Below are 15,618 nucleotides of genomic sequence, written 5' to 3'. Positions count from 1 at the left end.
CCCAGTATCAGGGAAAACTGTGGCCCCAGTCCCCTCAGAACACAGGTGCAAAAGTTCCAGATCATGCTGCCGGAGGAGTTAGTTCGGGCAGGGACTATTGCAACGTTAGCGAAACAATTAGACAGGTACATGGATAGGACATGTTTGAAGGCATATGGGCCAAACGCAGGCAGGTGGGATTAGTATAGATGGGACATGTTGGTTGCTGTGGGTAATCTGGGCCGATGGGTCTGTTTCCACACTGTAAGACTCTATGATTTTGACTCGATCTGGACCTCATTGACGAGGCCAGCGTTTATTGTCCACCACTACCTACCCGTTAATAGGTGGGGGGGAGATTGCTTTTGTGATCTTGCCCATTTTTTCTGGTGCAAGTGCTCCCACATGGCTGCGGGAGAGCGAGTCACAGGAGTCAGACCATAGGCACCAAGGACTGGCAGTACAGTTCCAAATGGGATTGGTGCCCGACCAGGAGATGGGGTAGAGGAAGAAAGATGCTTCTGGCAGATGGCGCGCACACACACGCACACGCACACACGCACACGCGCACACACGCGCACACACACACACATACACGCACACACACGCCATGATGAGTATAATCATGCAGATGCTGATTTATCAAAGAAAGGCAAAAAATGCCGGAGTACCAATGAGTATAGAGGTTAGGAGGTCATATTACAGTTGAACAAGACATTGGTGAGGCTAAATTTAGAGTATTGTGTTCAGTTTTGGTCACACAGTTATCTAGATAAGAAGTTGTTAAGCTGGAAAGAGTGCAGAAAGATTAATGGGGATGTTGCCAGGAGCCTGCAGTGGCACGGAGCGGCGGAGCAGCGGTGGAGGACATTGACAGCATCACCAGGCCAGGCCGACCCCTGCGACTCCGACCCAGTGCCGTGTCAGGACAACAAGCCTTTAAGGCGGAGTTTGGACGAATCATTCAAAATGGTGCCGGAATCATGGTGGCCCTTGTGTTCTGTCTCAGTGTCATCTACTATTCTTACATGCTTGTACTGGAGTATAATGCCCCTGTCCCACTTACGAAACCTGAACGGAAACCTCTGGAGACTTTGCGCCCCACCCAAGGTTTCCGTGCGGTTCCCGGAGGTTTTTGTCAGTCTCCCTACCTGCTTCCACTACCTGCAACCTCCGGCAACCACCTGCAACCTCCGGGAACCACACGGAAACCGAGGACGGGGCGCTAAGTCTCCAGACGTTTCCATTCAGGTTTCCCAAGTGGGACAGGGGCATAATTGTGCCAATATATAGTAATGATTGATCTGTATGCAAAAAAAGGAATTTCACTGAACCTAGGTGCATGTGACAATGAAGTACCATTGAAGCATTGGGGGTTCAGGTGAGAAGCCACATGCTGTAGATCCCCAGCCTCTGATCCACTCTCTCTAGGATCCTGGACCATGATGCACTCCATGATGAAGAGGTGGCCATCCCGTCATTGCTGATATGACTTCAGCCTCTGGCACTGCTTCAACATAAGCTTGAGAATCAGAATCAGAATCAGAATAGTACTTTATTTGCCAAGTATGTTTTGCAACATACGAGGAATTTCATTTGCCAAGTCAGACATACAAACAAAAAGCAACAGAACACCCAAAACACATTTTCACATGAACATTCACCACAGTGACTGGCACTTCATCTTCAGTCTGCCACCTTGCAGTCCTGGGACTCAATGCTGAATTCAACTAATTTGGGTATCTGGCCTGAAGTAGAACAACTACCTATACCGTCTAGTTCTTGAAGGTAAAAGATCCATGGTAAAAGACCTGTAAATTTACCCTATCTATTCCCCTCATGATCTTATACACCTACCTCTATAAGGTCATCCCTCAGCCGTTTCATGCGTTCCATGAAATAAAATCTGAGCCTCTTCTCCCTGAACTTCTCCCTATATCTCAGACTAAGCCCAGGCAAAATCCTTGTAAATTTTCTCTTATGGCATATTTCCTTTAACAGGCGGACCAAAACGGAACATGTTATTCCAGGTGCGAACTCCCCAACATCTTGTGCAACTGTAACATAATGTAGGTACACAAAATTGCTGGAGGAACTCAGCGGGTGCAGCAGTATCTATGGAGCGAAGGAAATAGGCGACGTTTCGGGCCGAAACCCTTCTTCAGACAACATAATGTATCTTGCTGACGTTGAGTTCTGCGTTCCTCGAGTGAGTGTTTGAGCTGCTTCTCTTGTCCCTGAATCCATGGTCTCTTCGTAGCGGCCTTTATGTGGTTGGCATGGGAACGCCACCTTTAAGAGCCACCATTATATTCTATTTTCCGACACTCTAGACCAGTGAGCCCAACATCTGTGGTCGGTAAGTTACTGCAGATTATTCTGAGGGATAAGATATGCATGCATTTGGAGAGACAGGGACTGATTAAGGATAGACAGCATGGTTTTATACATGGGAGATCGTGTCTCACAAATCTGATTATGTTTTTTAAAGAAGTGATCAAAAAGGTTAGTGAGGGCAAGACCATAGACATTGTCCATATGAACTTCATTTGATAAGGGGGAAGGCAGATGGAGGTGAAGGTGGGGTGGGGATGGGGGAAATCGCTGATTGGGGTGGAGGACAGCAGGTGGGGGTGGAGGGGGTGGGGGTTAGACGAGAGTGTACACCTCCTCCTGTCATCCACAGCTGTAAACGTATGGATGAGGGCAGGATTAGCAAGTGTGGTGACCTTTGCGGATGGTACCCAAGGCGGACACGGCTGGTGGGCCTGGAAAGCAGATAATTCCAGAGAGCACTGAAGCATTAACTGTTTCTCTCCCCACAGATGCTGCCTGATCTGCCAAGTATTTTCTGCTTTATTTTGGGTTTACAACATCTGCACTTTTAAAATTTGGTTCTTGTTGGATATCAGGAATCTTCCTGCATATGTGCTCAGGCATGTTTGTATGTATTTGTGTATGTGTGGGGGTTTTTGTGTGCGTGAATATACGTGTTTCTGTGTTCTCTCTGTGCTTTTTATGTGTATGTGTGTGTCTGTGCAAACGCGGGTATATGTGTCTGTATGTGTGCCTGTGTGCATGTGGGTGCATGTGCATGTGTACATGTCCAGATGTGCATGTGTACATGTCCAGATGTGCGTGTGTGTTTTCATGTGTGCATGCACATGGATGTGTGTGCCTGTGTATGCAGTGCACGTGTGTCTCTATGTCTGTATATGTATTTGCCTGTGTGCATGTATGTGTGTGTGCATCTGTGTATATGCATGAATGTTTTTGTGTGTCTGTATGTGTGCCTGTGTGTTTGTGTATGTACTCATGTACCTTGTCTGTCCATGTGTGTGTCTGTGTTTGTGAATATGTATCTCTGTGTGTGTATGTGTATTTGTCTGTATGTGTGTGTATGCTCATATGTATATGTATGCTCATATGTATATGAATGTGCATGTGTTTGTGTGGGCATGCAAGCGCATGTGTGTGTGTGCGCACTTGTGTGTTTTTTTGCATGTGTGTCTCGGTGTATTAGTGTGCATGTGCATTTGTATGAGTCTGTATGCATATGTGTGTGTATGTGCATGCATACACACGCACATGCATATAACCTCATGTGTGTGTGTGAATGTGCGAGAGCGTGTGTGAGTATGTGTGCATGCATATGCATGTGTGTGTGTGTATGTGTGTGTGTGTGTGTGTGTGTGTGTGTGTGCGCGCGCATGTGTGTGCGTGTGTGTGTGTGTGTTTGCATGTATATATGTGTGTGCATGTGTGTGCATGTATGTGCATGTGTGTGTTTGCATGTGTGTATGCATGTATTTGTGAAAATGTGTGTCACTGTGTATTAGTGTGCATGTGCATTTGTATGGGTTTGCATGCATATGTGTGTGCATGTGCATGCATACACATGCGCATGCGTATGCATGTGTGTGTGTGTGTGAATGTGCGAGAGCATGTGTGTGTATGTGTGTGTGCGTGCGCGTGTGTGGGTGTGTGTGCGTGTGCATGTGTGTGTTTGCGTGAGTGTGTGTGTGTGTGTGTGTGTGCGTGTGTGTGCATGTGTGTGCGTGTGTTTGCGTGAGTGTGTGTGTGTGTGTGTGTGTGTGTGTGTGTGTGTGTGCATGTATGTGCGTGTTTGCTTGTGTGTAATGCGCGTGTGTGTGTGTGTGTGTGTGAAAAGTGACGGCCCCACTGACTCTTTCCACACTAAGGGCCAAGCTATTGCTTGTCCAAGTGGCGAGAGCACAGACTGATTCTTTCAGATGAGGGAATATGCCAATTATATATTAACTGTGAGTCTATCAGTAATCCGACAGGACAATGCCTTATTGATGATAGTGGTGGTAAGATTCAGTGAGCCTTTAATAGGAATTTTCAAAATGAAGACAGTGGACATTGCATCATAGGACTCAAATAAGTGGAAAGGATGTTAGTGATTTTGCTTACTTTGGTTCATTATTGTCACGTGCACCGGGATAGTGAGGAACTTTGTGCTGCGCTGTCCAGTCTAATGCCATACACGAGTACAATCAAGCCGAGCACATTTAGTCATATATACATCCTTCTAATCATCAGCATACGCAAACTCCATCTGCCAACACAGACACCCGCTTTTCAACTCAATCAATTAGCTCAAATCCCTGAGAAACATATCAGAAAGGTGAAAAATTGGAAAGGATTAGCACAACATGATTCCCTTATGGAAATCATCAGTTCATTTAGTAATGCTGGAGAAGGTTAACTCTTTCTTGTCACCAACACTCTGAGTGCATGATGCTTCACAGTGTAACCAGTACATAGTCCCAGTGATGGGGGAAGTCTGTTACCAGAGGCTTCAGTGAATAAATCTTGCCTTTTAGTCTGCCTTCTGAAAATTCTTCCTTTCTCCTTGGGTTACTCCTTGGGCTATCTGTTAAGCTGGTAATGACCGAATGTTCCACAATATTTCTTAAAGCCTCATTATATATATTTGTGCCAGTACTCTCTCACTCCCGGATCATCGTATACTCCATCCTTTACTCCCTACGATGGGACAAGGACCTTCCTCTCAGCTGCTCGTGATTTAGTGGGATTACTCCCACTGGCCACGAGTCAGGAGGAGAGGCATCAACGTCAGTAACGGGACACAGTGGAGGCGAGCGACAGTGGATCTGAGGGAAAGTGAGCAGCAGGGAAAGATGGCGGTGAATCCATGCGATCTGGTTGGTGAATCTGTGGAAATCATTGCCACAGACGGCAGTGGAGACCAAGTCATTGGATCGGTTCGTGATTATTAAAGGCATCAAAGGTTACGGGCAGAAGTCAGGAGAATGTGGTTGAGAGGGAGCAATAGATCAGCCATGATCGAATGGTGGAGAAGACTCGATGGGCCGAATGACCTAATTCTGCTCCTATGTCTTATGCCATGGAATGCCGTGGGTGTATGGAGGAAACAGGGAGGCGGGGAAAGTGCATACCCATATTTCCTGGCTATGAAGACGCTATTTTTTACCCAAAAATAAGGCACAAAATTTTACCTGCGTCTTGGAGGTTGAAAGTTAGGTTGTTAGCCAAGAAAGATAGACTTGGTGATCCCTCAGTACAGCAACATAAAGAACAATGTTGCTGCACTGAGATATAGCCAAGTCTATCCCTCATTGCTGGCAGATGATGGGAAGCGGCTGTAAAGTGGGAACCGGCTGCAAAAGGACAGTGCCGCTGGGGGGGGGGGGGGGGGGGGGGGGGGGGGGGGGGGGGGTGGAGAGAGTTCCTATCACAGCGTGCGGGGATCTGGCCTGGGTCAACATGGCCTGCACAAAGTAGTAAACTTGGCTGGGCCACCAGGGGTAAAGTTGCGGGGAGGGCAGGAGCATTGAGAAGGAGGGGGTTGTGGATCATGGCAGCAACTCACTCACTTACTGCTGCCGCAGCGCTCCGGGCACAGAACCGCCGCATTGTGGCCGGGGAGGGAAGTAGCTCGGTTGGATGCGAGCGGCCGCCGGGACTGGACAGCGGAACCGGCCGTCACCTCAGCGCCTTCTGCCCGCCCGCCCGCCAGCCTTCGGCACAGGTGCAACCGGTGGAGGTGGTGGTTGGCGGGTAGCTACTGGGCGGAAGGCTGGCTGCTCTGTCCCGGGTTCTCTCTCTCCCCATTATGTGATCTCCCTGAGCCTGGAAGTCCCCGTCCCTCAGAACTGAACCCCACAGCGCATTGTGTGACAGGCGAAGATGGAGGCTCCCCCGGTCCTCATTGCCTCCTTGAAGGAGTTTCACATCTTCGTTTCTACTGACTAAACCAAACCCTTGATCTGTCCCGCTAGCATTTATTCAAAATTTAGCAACTCAAAATGGGGGTGCGTCTTAGACGCAGGTGCGTCTTCATTGCTGGGAAATACGGTACTTTTAAATGTTACACAAGAAATAAAAAGGTAACATAATAAGCAAGTAAACAGAGCCCAGACCTTGGTCCACCACTCGAATGACCAGAGCTGATCCTATACCTGAAACGCTCGATTCACTCTGTATCCGAACACCCTCTGACCACAGCCTTAATCTCAGTGACTGGGCAGCTGCCCTCTGCCAGAGGGGTTCAAACATGGAAGGAAGGCCTTTCTCTTGTCTCAGCTTTACTCTTCCAAACCCTTACTGTGATGTCGAGTTCCCAGCCCCAGGGTCTCCATGCCGGGCCACATCAACCCTGTCAACCCCTGAAGAACAATGTTTCAATCAGATCGCCCCTCACTCTAATTAGCCCCAGGAAATATCACACCATCCTTTACACCCTTACCCTCGTAGGACATCGATCTTCAGAGATGGCTTGGAGCAGGAACCGGAAAACAAGGGTGGAACCACAATGGCCGTAGAGCTGTTACAGACAGAGAAAGACACGAGAAATTCATGTCCTTGGACCAGAATTAGACCAGTCTAATCCTCCACTTGAGCATGGCTGATCTATCTTTCCCTCTCAACCCCATTCTCCTGCTTCCCCCCCCCCCCCCCCGTAACCTTTAGCAACCTTACTTAAACAAAAATCAAGGGAATATCAAGGGAACTAATCAAAGAAACGTAACTTCCAAAGCAAGCTTGGTGCTGCTTCAATAACAGCGAGCATTTCTGCTGTGCCTTTAACAAGTCCCAAGGAGCTGCTCAGGAAACTATTGATACAAAATCTGTCATTTTACTTCGGAGTCACGTGAGTGACTACGTGAAGAGCCCGCTCAGCACGCATGCGCGACATTGCGTTCACGCAGGCAACAGCGACGCAGCGGGAGTCAGGCGCTCCCGCTACAGTTTAAAAAAGACGGACCGTCAGGTAAGTCTACTCTGAGGTCGTTTTTTTTTGGCAAAAGGAGAGTTTTTGCTTTGTTCCAACAGCTAAGAAAAATGAACAGAACAAGGTTCTCCAAGAAACCTGTCCCCCGTTCGACTCCAACGGAGGAGCGTTCCATCAGTGGGGGGCAGGAGGCGGTAGGACCGCTAACCCAGCGCTCCGCCATCCCTGACACCGAGCCAAGCCCAGTCTCGCTAGCGCCTGAGCAGCGGACTGGATGTAAAGCCACTAAGAAGACCATCCGGCCGGTGGTTTCCGATTCGTCGGACGGGGACGTATCACTGCCCGCTCGGGGCAGAGACAGCCGCCTGAGCCGCATGGAGCGGCTCGTGGAGCGTATGCTCCAGCAAGACGTGCTTCGTGGGGAGCAGTTTCGTGGAGGGAGTTCAGGCACTCCCTCCTCAGTGCCTCGTGCACTGGCCATCGCTTCCCCCTCATCCGAGGACAGCTGTAGCGACCAGGGCTGGGCTGGTCAAGAAGAGGGGTTAATGGCTGAAGAAGTCGGGAGTATGCCAGGGGTACAGGAACAGGAAGAGCTTCTGGGTGTGATGGACCGCTACGTGGCAGCCCCACGTGAAGGACGGCCATTAGAGCCAAAACTAGCGGCCAGCATTAACCGCCTATCCAACAGGCCCTACAGGAGCAGGTGGTTAATGAGGTCTTAGAACAATATACGGCTCCTGAAAATTGTGAATCGCTCAAAGTGCCGGCTGTCAACAGCCAAATCTGGGGGCACGTTGGGTCAAATATTCGAAATAAGGAACTAAAACTTCAGCGGATCCTCAGGCTCCTGACGTCAGCCATCACCTCATTTGCTCGTTCTGTGGATGGTACAGAAATGACCACTAACCAGCAGGACACCCTCGCACTGCTGTGCAATACTCAATTTGAGATAAATAACCTCCGCAAGGAGATTATAAGACCTGCCCTCAACCCGAAATTCGCGGGGTTGTGCAAAACTCCAACCATTGAGTCAGATACACTGGTCTTTGGCAAAGACCTCACCAAAAAAGTCAAAGACACGGAGGAGGCTTCCAAAACTTTCGGCCTCATGAGGGCAGGCCCCGCCCGGGACGAGCAAAACCAAAACCAAAACCACAAAACCCAAGCGGCAGTACCCCACCGCGTCCACCAGTCGACGTCTACCCTATGGGACTGGTGAAAGCTCGGGGTCCGCATATCACCACCGGAAGCCTTTTTTAGGCCAAGGCCCAGAGTGGACCCCATGGAAAATGCGCCAACCCCAAACCTCACCAACACGTCAGACAACGCACAAGATTCGTCATCCTGCGAAGAAGCAGAAGAAACACCCATAACCATGTAGGTAGGTGGGTCTGGTTCCTACCAGCATATAGAAAGTAGGGGTGCTATACTAACAGGGGGGAGATTACACCTGTTTAAGGAAGCATGGGAGTCTATCACGAGTGACAAGTATATACTCAATAGCATTCGTGGATACAAAATACAGTTTGCACTAGAAAAATTGCCACCAGTTCAGCATTCACCCCAGAGGGTTTTTTCCCTCTCAGTTAAAGAAAAACGAGAGGGACAAGCTGAACTGGTGAGACTAATCACTAAGGGTATCATTGAAAAAACAAAACATGAACCCTTGGAATTTGTGTCTAATATATTTACTAAAACTAAAAAAGATGGTGGATGTCGCATCATCATTGACTTAACTTCATTAAATATGTTTGTTAAGTATGTACATTTCAAAATGGAAACGTTTGTTACTGCCAAACAACTGATTTCCAAAGGATACTTCATGGCAAGCATTGACCTCAAAGATGCTTATTATTCAGTACCCATTCATAAGGATCATCGCAGATACCTGAAATTTACCTGGATGGGGCAAATATGGCAGTTTAAAGCGTTACCCAATGGTTAACATCAGCCCCAAGATTATTCACCAAGATACTAAAACCAGCCCTGGCAATATTAAGGAGACAAAAACATATTGTCATGGCATATCTTGATGATATCTTAATACAGGTGCACAACCTTTTATCCAGAGTTCCAGAAACCGAAAAGCTCCGAAAACCAGACATTTTTTCCAGGATGTCGTCTGCACACCAAAGCTCGCGTTTGGCGCCAAACTTGACCCAAAATGACCCACGGTCAACCCAGGTCTGTACTACTGTGGCGGCTGCCTCCTCCCCGGAGACCGGGGAGACACTTAAACATCTGTAAATCATTGCTTAAATGTTAGTCAGTTAGTTTGGAGGGCTTTTATGTGAAGGGGGGGGGGTGGGTGAAGGGGGAAACTTTAATTCTTAGTCCCCTACCTGGTCGGAGAGGCGAGGAGCGGGCAATGCCTTACCGGGTCGCCGTGCAGTAGGCTCTGGAGCGCTGTGGCCGCCGACTCCCAACATCGCTGAGCTGGGGCTGCGGGCGTCCAGCCGCGGGCGGCGCCGGTTGTAGCTCCGACCCCGGCAACTCTACCCCTGGCTGCGCGGCACTCCAAACCCAGCGCCGCCCGCGGCCGGAAGCCCGCAGCCCCAGCTCCGCGATGTTGGGAGTCGGCGGCCACAGTGCTCCAGAGCTTACCGCACGGCGACCCGGTAAGGCATTGCCCGCTCCCCGCTGGTATCCCAGCGCTGTGGCCGCCGACTCCCAACATCGCGGAGCTGGGGCTGCGGGCGTCTGGCCGTGGGCGGTGCTGGAATTGGAGCGCCGCGCAGCCAGGGGTAGAGTTGCCGGGGTCGGAGCTACAACCGGCGCCGCCCGCGGCCGGACACTCGCAGCCCCAGCTCCGCGATGTTGGGAGTCGGCGGCCACAGCGCTCCGGAGCTTACTGCATGGCGACCCGGTAAGGCATTGCCCGCTCCCCGCCTCTCCGACCAGGTAGGGGACTAAGAATTAAATTTCCCCCCTTCACCCCCCCCCCCCCCCCCACCACATAAAATCCCTCCAAACTAACTGACTAACATTTAAGCAATGATTTACAATGATTCCCCGGTCTCCGGGGAGGAGGCAGCCGCTCCAGACTTTTCAAGCCGCCCGCGCTACCTACCTAATCTACGCTAAAAATCTTCCATTCCGAAATCCGAAAAATTCCGAAATCCGAGAAGTGTCTGGTCCCAAGGCTTTCGGATAAAAGGTTGTGTACCTGTAGTAGGCAAAACCATGGAATTGGCTATATCAGCTGTGTCAGCTACCAAACAATTGTTTGAAATCTTGGGATTTGTCTTACATCCAGATAAATCTAAGTTGAAGCCATCCGCAACCATGGACTACCTGGGCTTCACTTTTAACTCAGTCCACATGTCTGTAACTTTGCCAAAAGACAAAACAACTGAATTGGCACAATCATGTAACAATTTAATGGTCAACGAGCGACCAACTATTCGACAAGTGGCAAGAGTAATTGGGAAAATGGTAGCAGCATTTCCGGCTACACAATTTGGACCTTTGCACTATCAAAACTTACAAAGAGCAAAGGTACAGGCACTAAAACGACATGCAGGTCATTATGATCATATCAAGAAATTACCCACTGAAGCAATATCAGAGCTACAGTGGTAGGCAGAAAATGTTTGGCATAGTTCCAGCCCTATCATCATCGTTAACCCTACTTTAGCTATCCAAACAGATGCCAGTGCTCAAGGCTGGGGAGCAACTAACTCCATATCCAGCACAAGTGGTAGATGGACTAACCCAGAGTCATCGTTACTACTTACACTGGGCATTAACTATCTAGAGATGTTGGGTGCCTTTTACGGTTTAAAAGCATATGCATCAAATATGCATCACTTGCATGTTCGGTTACAAATAGACAATACTACGGTGGTGGCCTATATTAACCACATGGGCGGCATAAAATCGATATCATGCGACAAATTGGTCAACACAATCTGGCAATGGTGTGTCGAAAGACATATTTGGCTATCAGCAACTTACCTGCCAGGTAAGTTAAATACAGTGGCAGACACCAGGTCACGCAAATTTTATGGCAACACCGAATGGATGTTAAACCCCAAAGTGTTTGCAAAAATTATCAAGCAATATGGCACGCCAGATATCGACCTATTTGCGTCAAGGCTAAATCACCAGGTACCTATGTATGTCGCTTGGGAACCAGACCCTGAGGCAGCAGCGGTAGATGCGTTCGCGCTGGATTGGGGAAATTTCTTCTTCTATGCATTTCCTCCCTTCTGCCTCATCAGCCGGGTACTACGCAAAATACAAATGGACTCTGCTTCAGGTATTTTGATAGTACCCGACTGGCCTACACAGCCATGGTTCCCATTACTCCACGACATGGTTGTTGAAACCCAATGATATTTCCCAGTAACCCAGAATTATTAACCCACCCAGTATCTGGCATAAACCACCCATGCCATGATAAAATCAAACTCCTGGGTTGCAGATTTTGAAAAGACCATTACTGGGACTGGGATTGTCAGAAAAAAACGTCAACTCCATGTCAGCATCCCACCGAACATCCACAAGAAAACAGTACTTGTCCAGCATCAAAAAGTGGGAGAAGTACTGCTTGGATACAGGGACCACCTACTCAACCGCAACCCAATGTACTGGAGTTCCTGGCAGCATTCACCACGATGAAGGACTCAGCTACAGTGCCATCAACACAGCTAGAAGTGCTCTGTCTGCCTATTTAACTCAGGCACCAGGACATCAGGCCATGGGGTCCCACCCGCTGGTGGTCAAACTAATGAAGGGAATTTACAACTCTAACCCCCCCAGACCAAGGTACACCCATATATGGGATGTCAGTGTGGTCCTGACATACCTCAGGGGATGGCCACCAGCCAGGTCCCTCACCCTAGAACAATCTACGCTCAAGACTATCATGCTGATGGCACTTGTATCTGCACAGAGGGTCCAGTCACTACACCTTTTGCGACTGGACAACATGATCATAGCTCCAGACCAGGTCTCTTTCGTTATCCAGGGACTGATCAAACAGAGCAGACCAGGAACACCTAACCCAGTCGTGGAGGTCCGGGCTTACCCGCCAGAACCACGGTTATGTGCCATGACCCACCTACTGTCCTACATAGACACAACCAAAATAATTCGAGGGAGTGAAAAAGCCTTATGGGTCAGTCACAAAAAACCTTATGGTCGGGTGACGAGCCAAACCATTTCGAGATGGCTCAAGCAGGTGCTAAAAGCTGCTGGTATAAACACTAACATGTACAAATCTCACTCCACCAGGGCAGCATCCACGTCGACGGCCAAAAGAATGGACGTGCCTATAGACCACATCCTGGCTACAGCAGGGTGGTCGGGGGAAAGAACGTTCCGAACTTTCTATAATAAGCCGTTGGCAAAACCTGCTTTATTTGCAGAGAAAATTTTACGGTCTGCAAATATTTAATTTAAGCCCAGGTGAGCAATTTAATTTATTTGTTGTTATTGTTAATAAATACCGTTGTTGTTTTTACAAACAGGTTCATTGGTTGATTACGATAACAGACTTCCTCCCTCAAGGACTTCGGCAGTAAGTGAAGTAAGAACTGTTTCACGGTTTGAAATCACAGAGCTTTAAAATCTTCACTTAGTCACTCACGCGACTCCGAAGTAAAATAGTAAGATTAAACGAGAACTTACCAGTTTGAAGTTTGATCTGTATTTTAAGAGGAGTTACGATGAGGGATTACGTGCCCTCCGCTCCCACCCTCAATAATATGGGTCAAACTGATAACTGAGGTCTCCTTTTCTTTACTATGTTTATTTCAATAACTGTGTCTATCTGTGATTCCACACCGCTGCTTTGAAGTATGTCGCGCATGCGTGCTGAGCGGGCTCTTCACGTAATCCCTCATTGTAACTCCTCATAAAATACAGATCAAACTTCAAACTGGTAAGTTCTCGTTTAATCTTACTATTAGCTGTTGTTTCCTATAAAAGGGTATGACTGAAGGAACATTTTAAAGAGAGGTGAAAGAAGGAAGCAACATGGGAGGGGATTCCGGAGCTCGGGCCTCAAACCAACAGTGGTGGAGCAACAGAAATTAGGGATGTGTCAGAGGCTGCAATCGGAGGAGTGGAATGATCTTGGAGAGATTCAGGAAAGGAGAAGCATACAGAGCTTTGTGAAACGACGGGGAAGGGCGGGACAAACAGGGTATTCTTTCCACAAAAGCATGATATGTAACACGATGGGTTAACTGTGCTCCCTCTGTACCAGAATCTAGGTCGCTGTGCGATGAGAGACTATGAACTGAGTTATCGCTTTAAACCATGCCTCGACATTTGATTTTTTTGGTGTTTCGTGGTGGTTATTTTGGAATCAATTGTCTACTTGTTTGCAAACATGCAGTAGTAATCACAGAGCAAAGCTCAGCACGGACACCATGGGCCTCGCCAGCTGAGCTTTGTAATTGAGATGTTAAAGGCGGTGACCTTGGTCACTCACTCTTTGACATTTGAGCTCTGACACTTGACCTCGCCAGGATCAAGAGCAGTCATTTGTTGAGGGTTAAATGAATTAGAGGCTGTCTAGCCATTTAATAGCTTTGGCGATATCTGGACTTTAATCATCTCAGTCTCTCCTGATGCACCTTTGACCCCTCCATTCTTTTGTCTTTCAGATGAAAAATGGGAGCTGCTTTCCAATGCCCACCAGCACAGATGTGTGTTCAATAGTCCGATCAATCGGATGAATATTCACCTGAATAATCACGAGATATTATTTAAGAGCATAGTCTCTTCTGTCGATTTATCTCATCGATATTAATCACATTTTTTTGGGTCTTATTTGCATTACCACCGACCATCAACAATTCCCCTCTCTTGGGTTTTTAAACACTAACAATATTGGCATTAACTGCTCATTTGATTTGGCTCAGCTCACCGAGCAGAGCTGCGTGGAAAGAACTTGTGTGTTATGCTGAACTTTTCACTTGCTCAGGAGAGCAGAACTGGAATGGCCCCATGGAACGGTGCGATGGAGGGAGGACCAGTGCAGGGGATCCAGCGAGAATTCCCCGCACCCCTTGTAGCATGTGGTGGGTTGTTACGCCCATCGGGAATGGGCCGACAGACATCGGATCAACATCCCATCGGCAAGACGACACCTCTGCTGCTGCACGGCTCCCTCAGGGCTGCATTGCAGTAACAGCCTGCTCTTTGTATCGATTCTCGAACTGCTAACTCCAAGCCATGGTAGGTGGCTGCATTGACATCTGGTCTGCACCATGCAATAGTATCAGGGGAGCACAGACAGGATCGCAGACGGATCAATCCCCCCCCCCCCACCCCCCCCCCCCCCCCCCCACACCCCCCCACCCACTCAGCTCAGCTCCACGTCAACTCCTGTGTGGACTTAGCTCAGGCTGAAGCTCAGGTGAACACATCCCATCCTTACCTGCCCCTGCATCAATCATTTACACCTGGGGACCTGGGGTGAGGCAGGGGAGTGAATGGGGTGAATAGGTAGCTGGAGAAAATGAGAGAGGTGAGGAATGGCAGAGTCATCGACCTTTCTTCTTCTGAACAAATAATGCGTCCCACCTCTGAAAATTCAATGCCTCATCCTTCACAATGGCCTCCATCCACAGTGCATTTCCACCAGCAGTCACATCTTGTCCTCTTTCAGTAACCCAGAGAAACATTCCCCTTTGCAGCTTCCTGGCCTCTCCTCTGCCTCCATCAATCACTCCCTTCTTTTGGAGGAGGTATGAGACTCATCTGGCAGCTCATTCCAAATACCACACCATCCTCTCTGAGAGAACAGTGCCCCTTGTGTCCCTTTCATAGAAACATAGAAAATAGGTGCAGGAGTAGGCCATTCGGCCCTTCGAGCCTGCACCGCCATTCAATATGATCATGGCTGATCATCCAACTCAGTATCCTGTACCTGCCTTCTCTCCATACCCCCTGATCCCTTTAGCCACAAGGGCCACATCTAACTCCCTCTTAAATATAGCCAATGAACTGGCCTCAACTATATTCTGTGGCAGAGAATTCCAGAGATTCACCACTCTCTGTGTGAAAAATGTTTTTCTCATCTCAGTCCTAAAAGACTTCCCCCTTATCCTTAAACTGTGACCCCTTGTTCTGGACTTCCCCAACATCGGGAACAATCTTCCTGCATCTAGCCTGTCCAACCCCTTAAGAATTGTGTAAGTTTCTATAAGACCCCCTTTCACATCTTTCCTTTGTGCCCCCTGGATTTAGCCTCCCCAACTCGAGGGAAACCAACAGTGGCTGCCCGCTTTATCTATGCTCCTCTTGATTTTATAAACCTCTATAAGGTCACCCTCAGCTTTCTGAGCTCCATGGAAAAAAGGTTTCCAGCCTATTCAGCCTCTCATAGAACAGTACAGCATAGGAACAGTCTATGGCTCACAATGTCCAATGCTGAACAT

Source organism: Amblyraja radiata, chromosome 29 (genome assembly GCF_010909765.2).
Source record: "Amblyraja radiata isolate CabotCenter1 chromosome 29, sAmbRad1.1.pri, whole genome shotgun sequence".
Lineage (NCBI taxonomy): Eukaryota > Metazoa > Chordata > Chondrichthyes > Rajiformes > Rajidae > Amblyraja > Amblyraja radiata.
Note: the sequence above shows the minus strand (reverse complement) of the source record.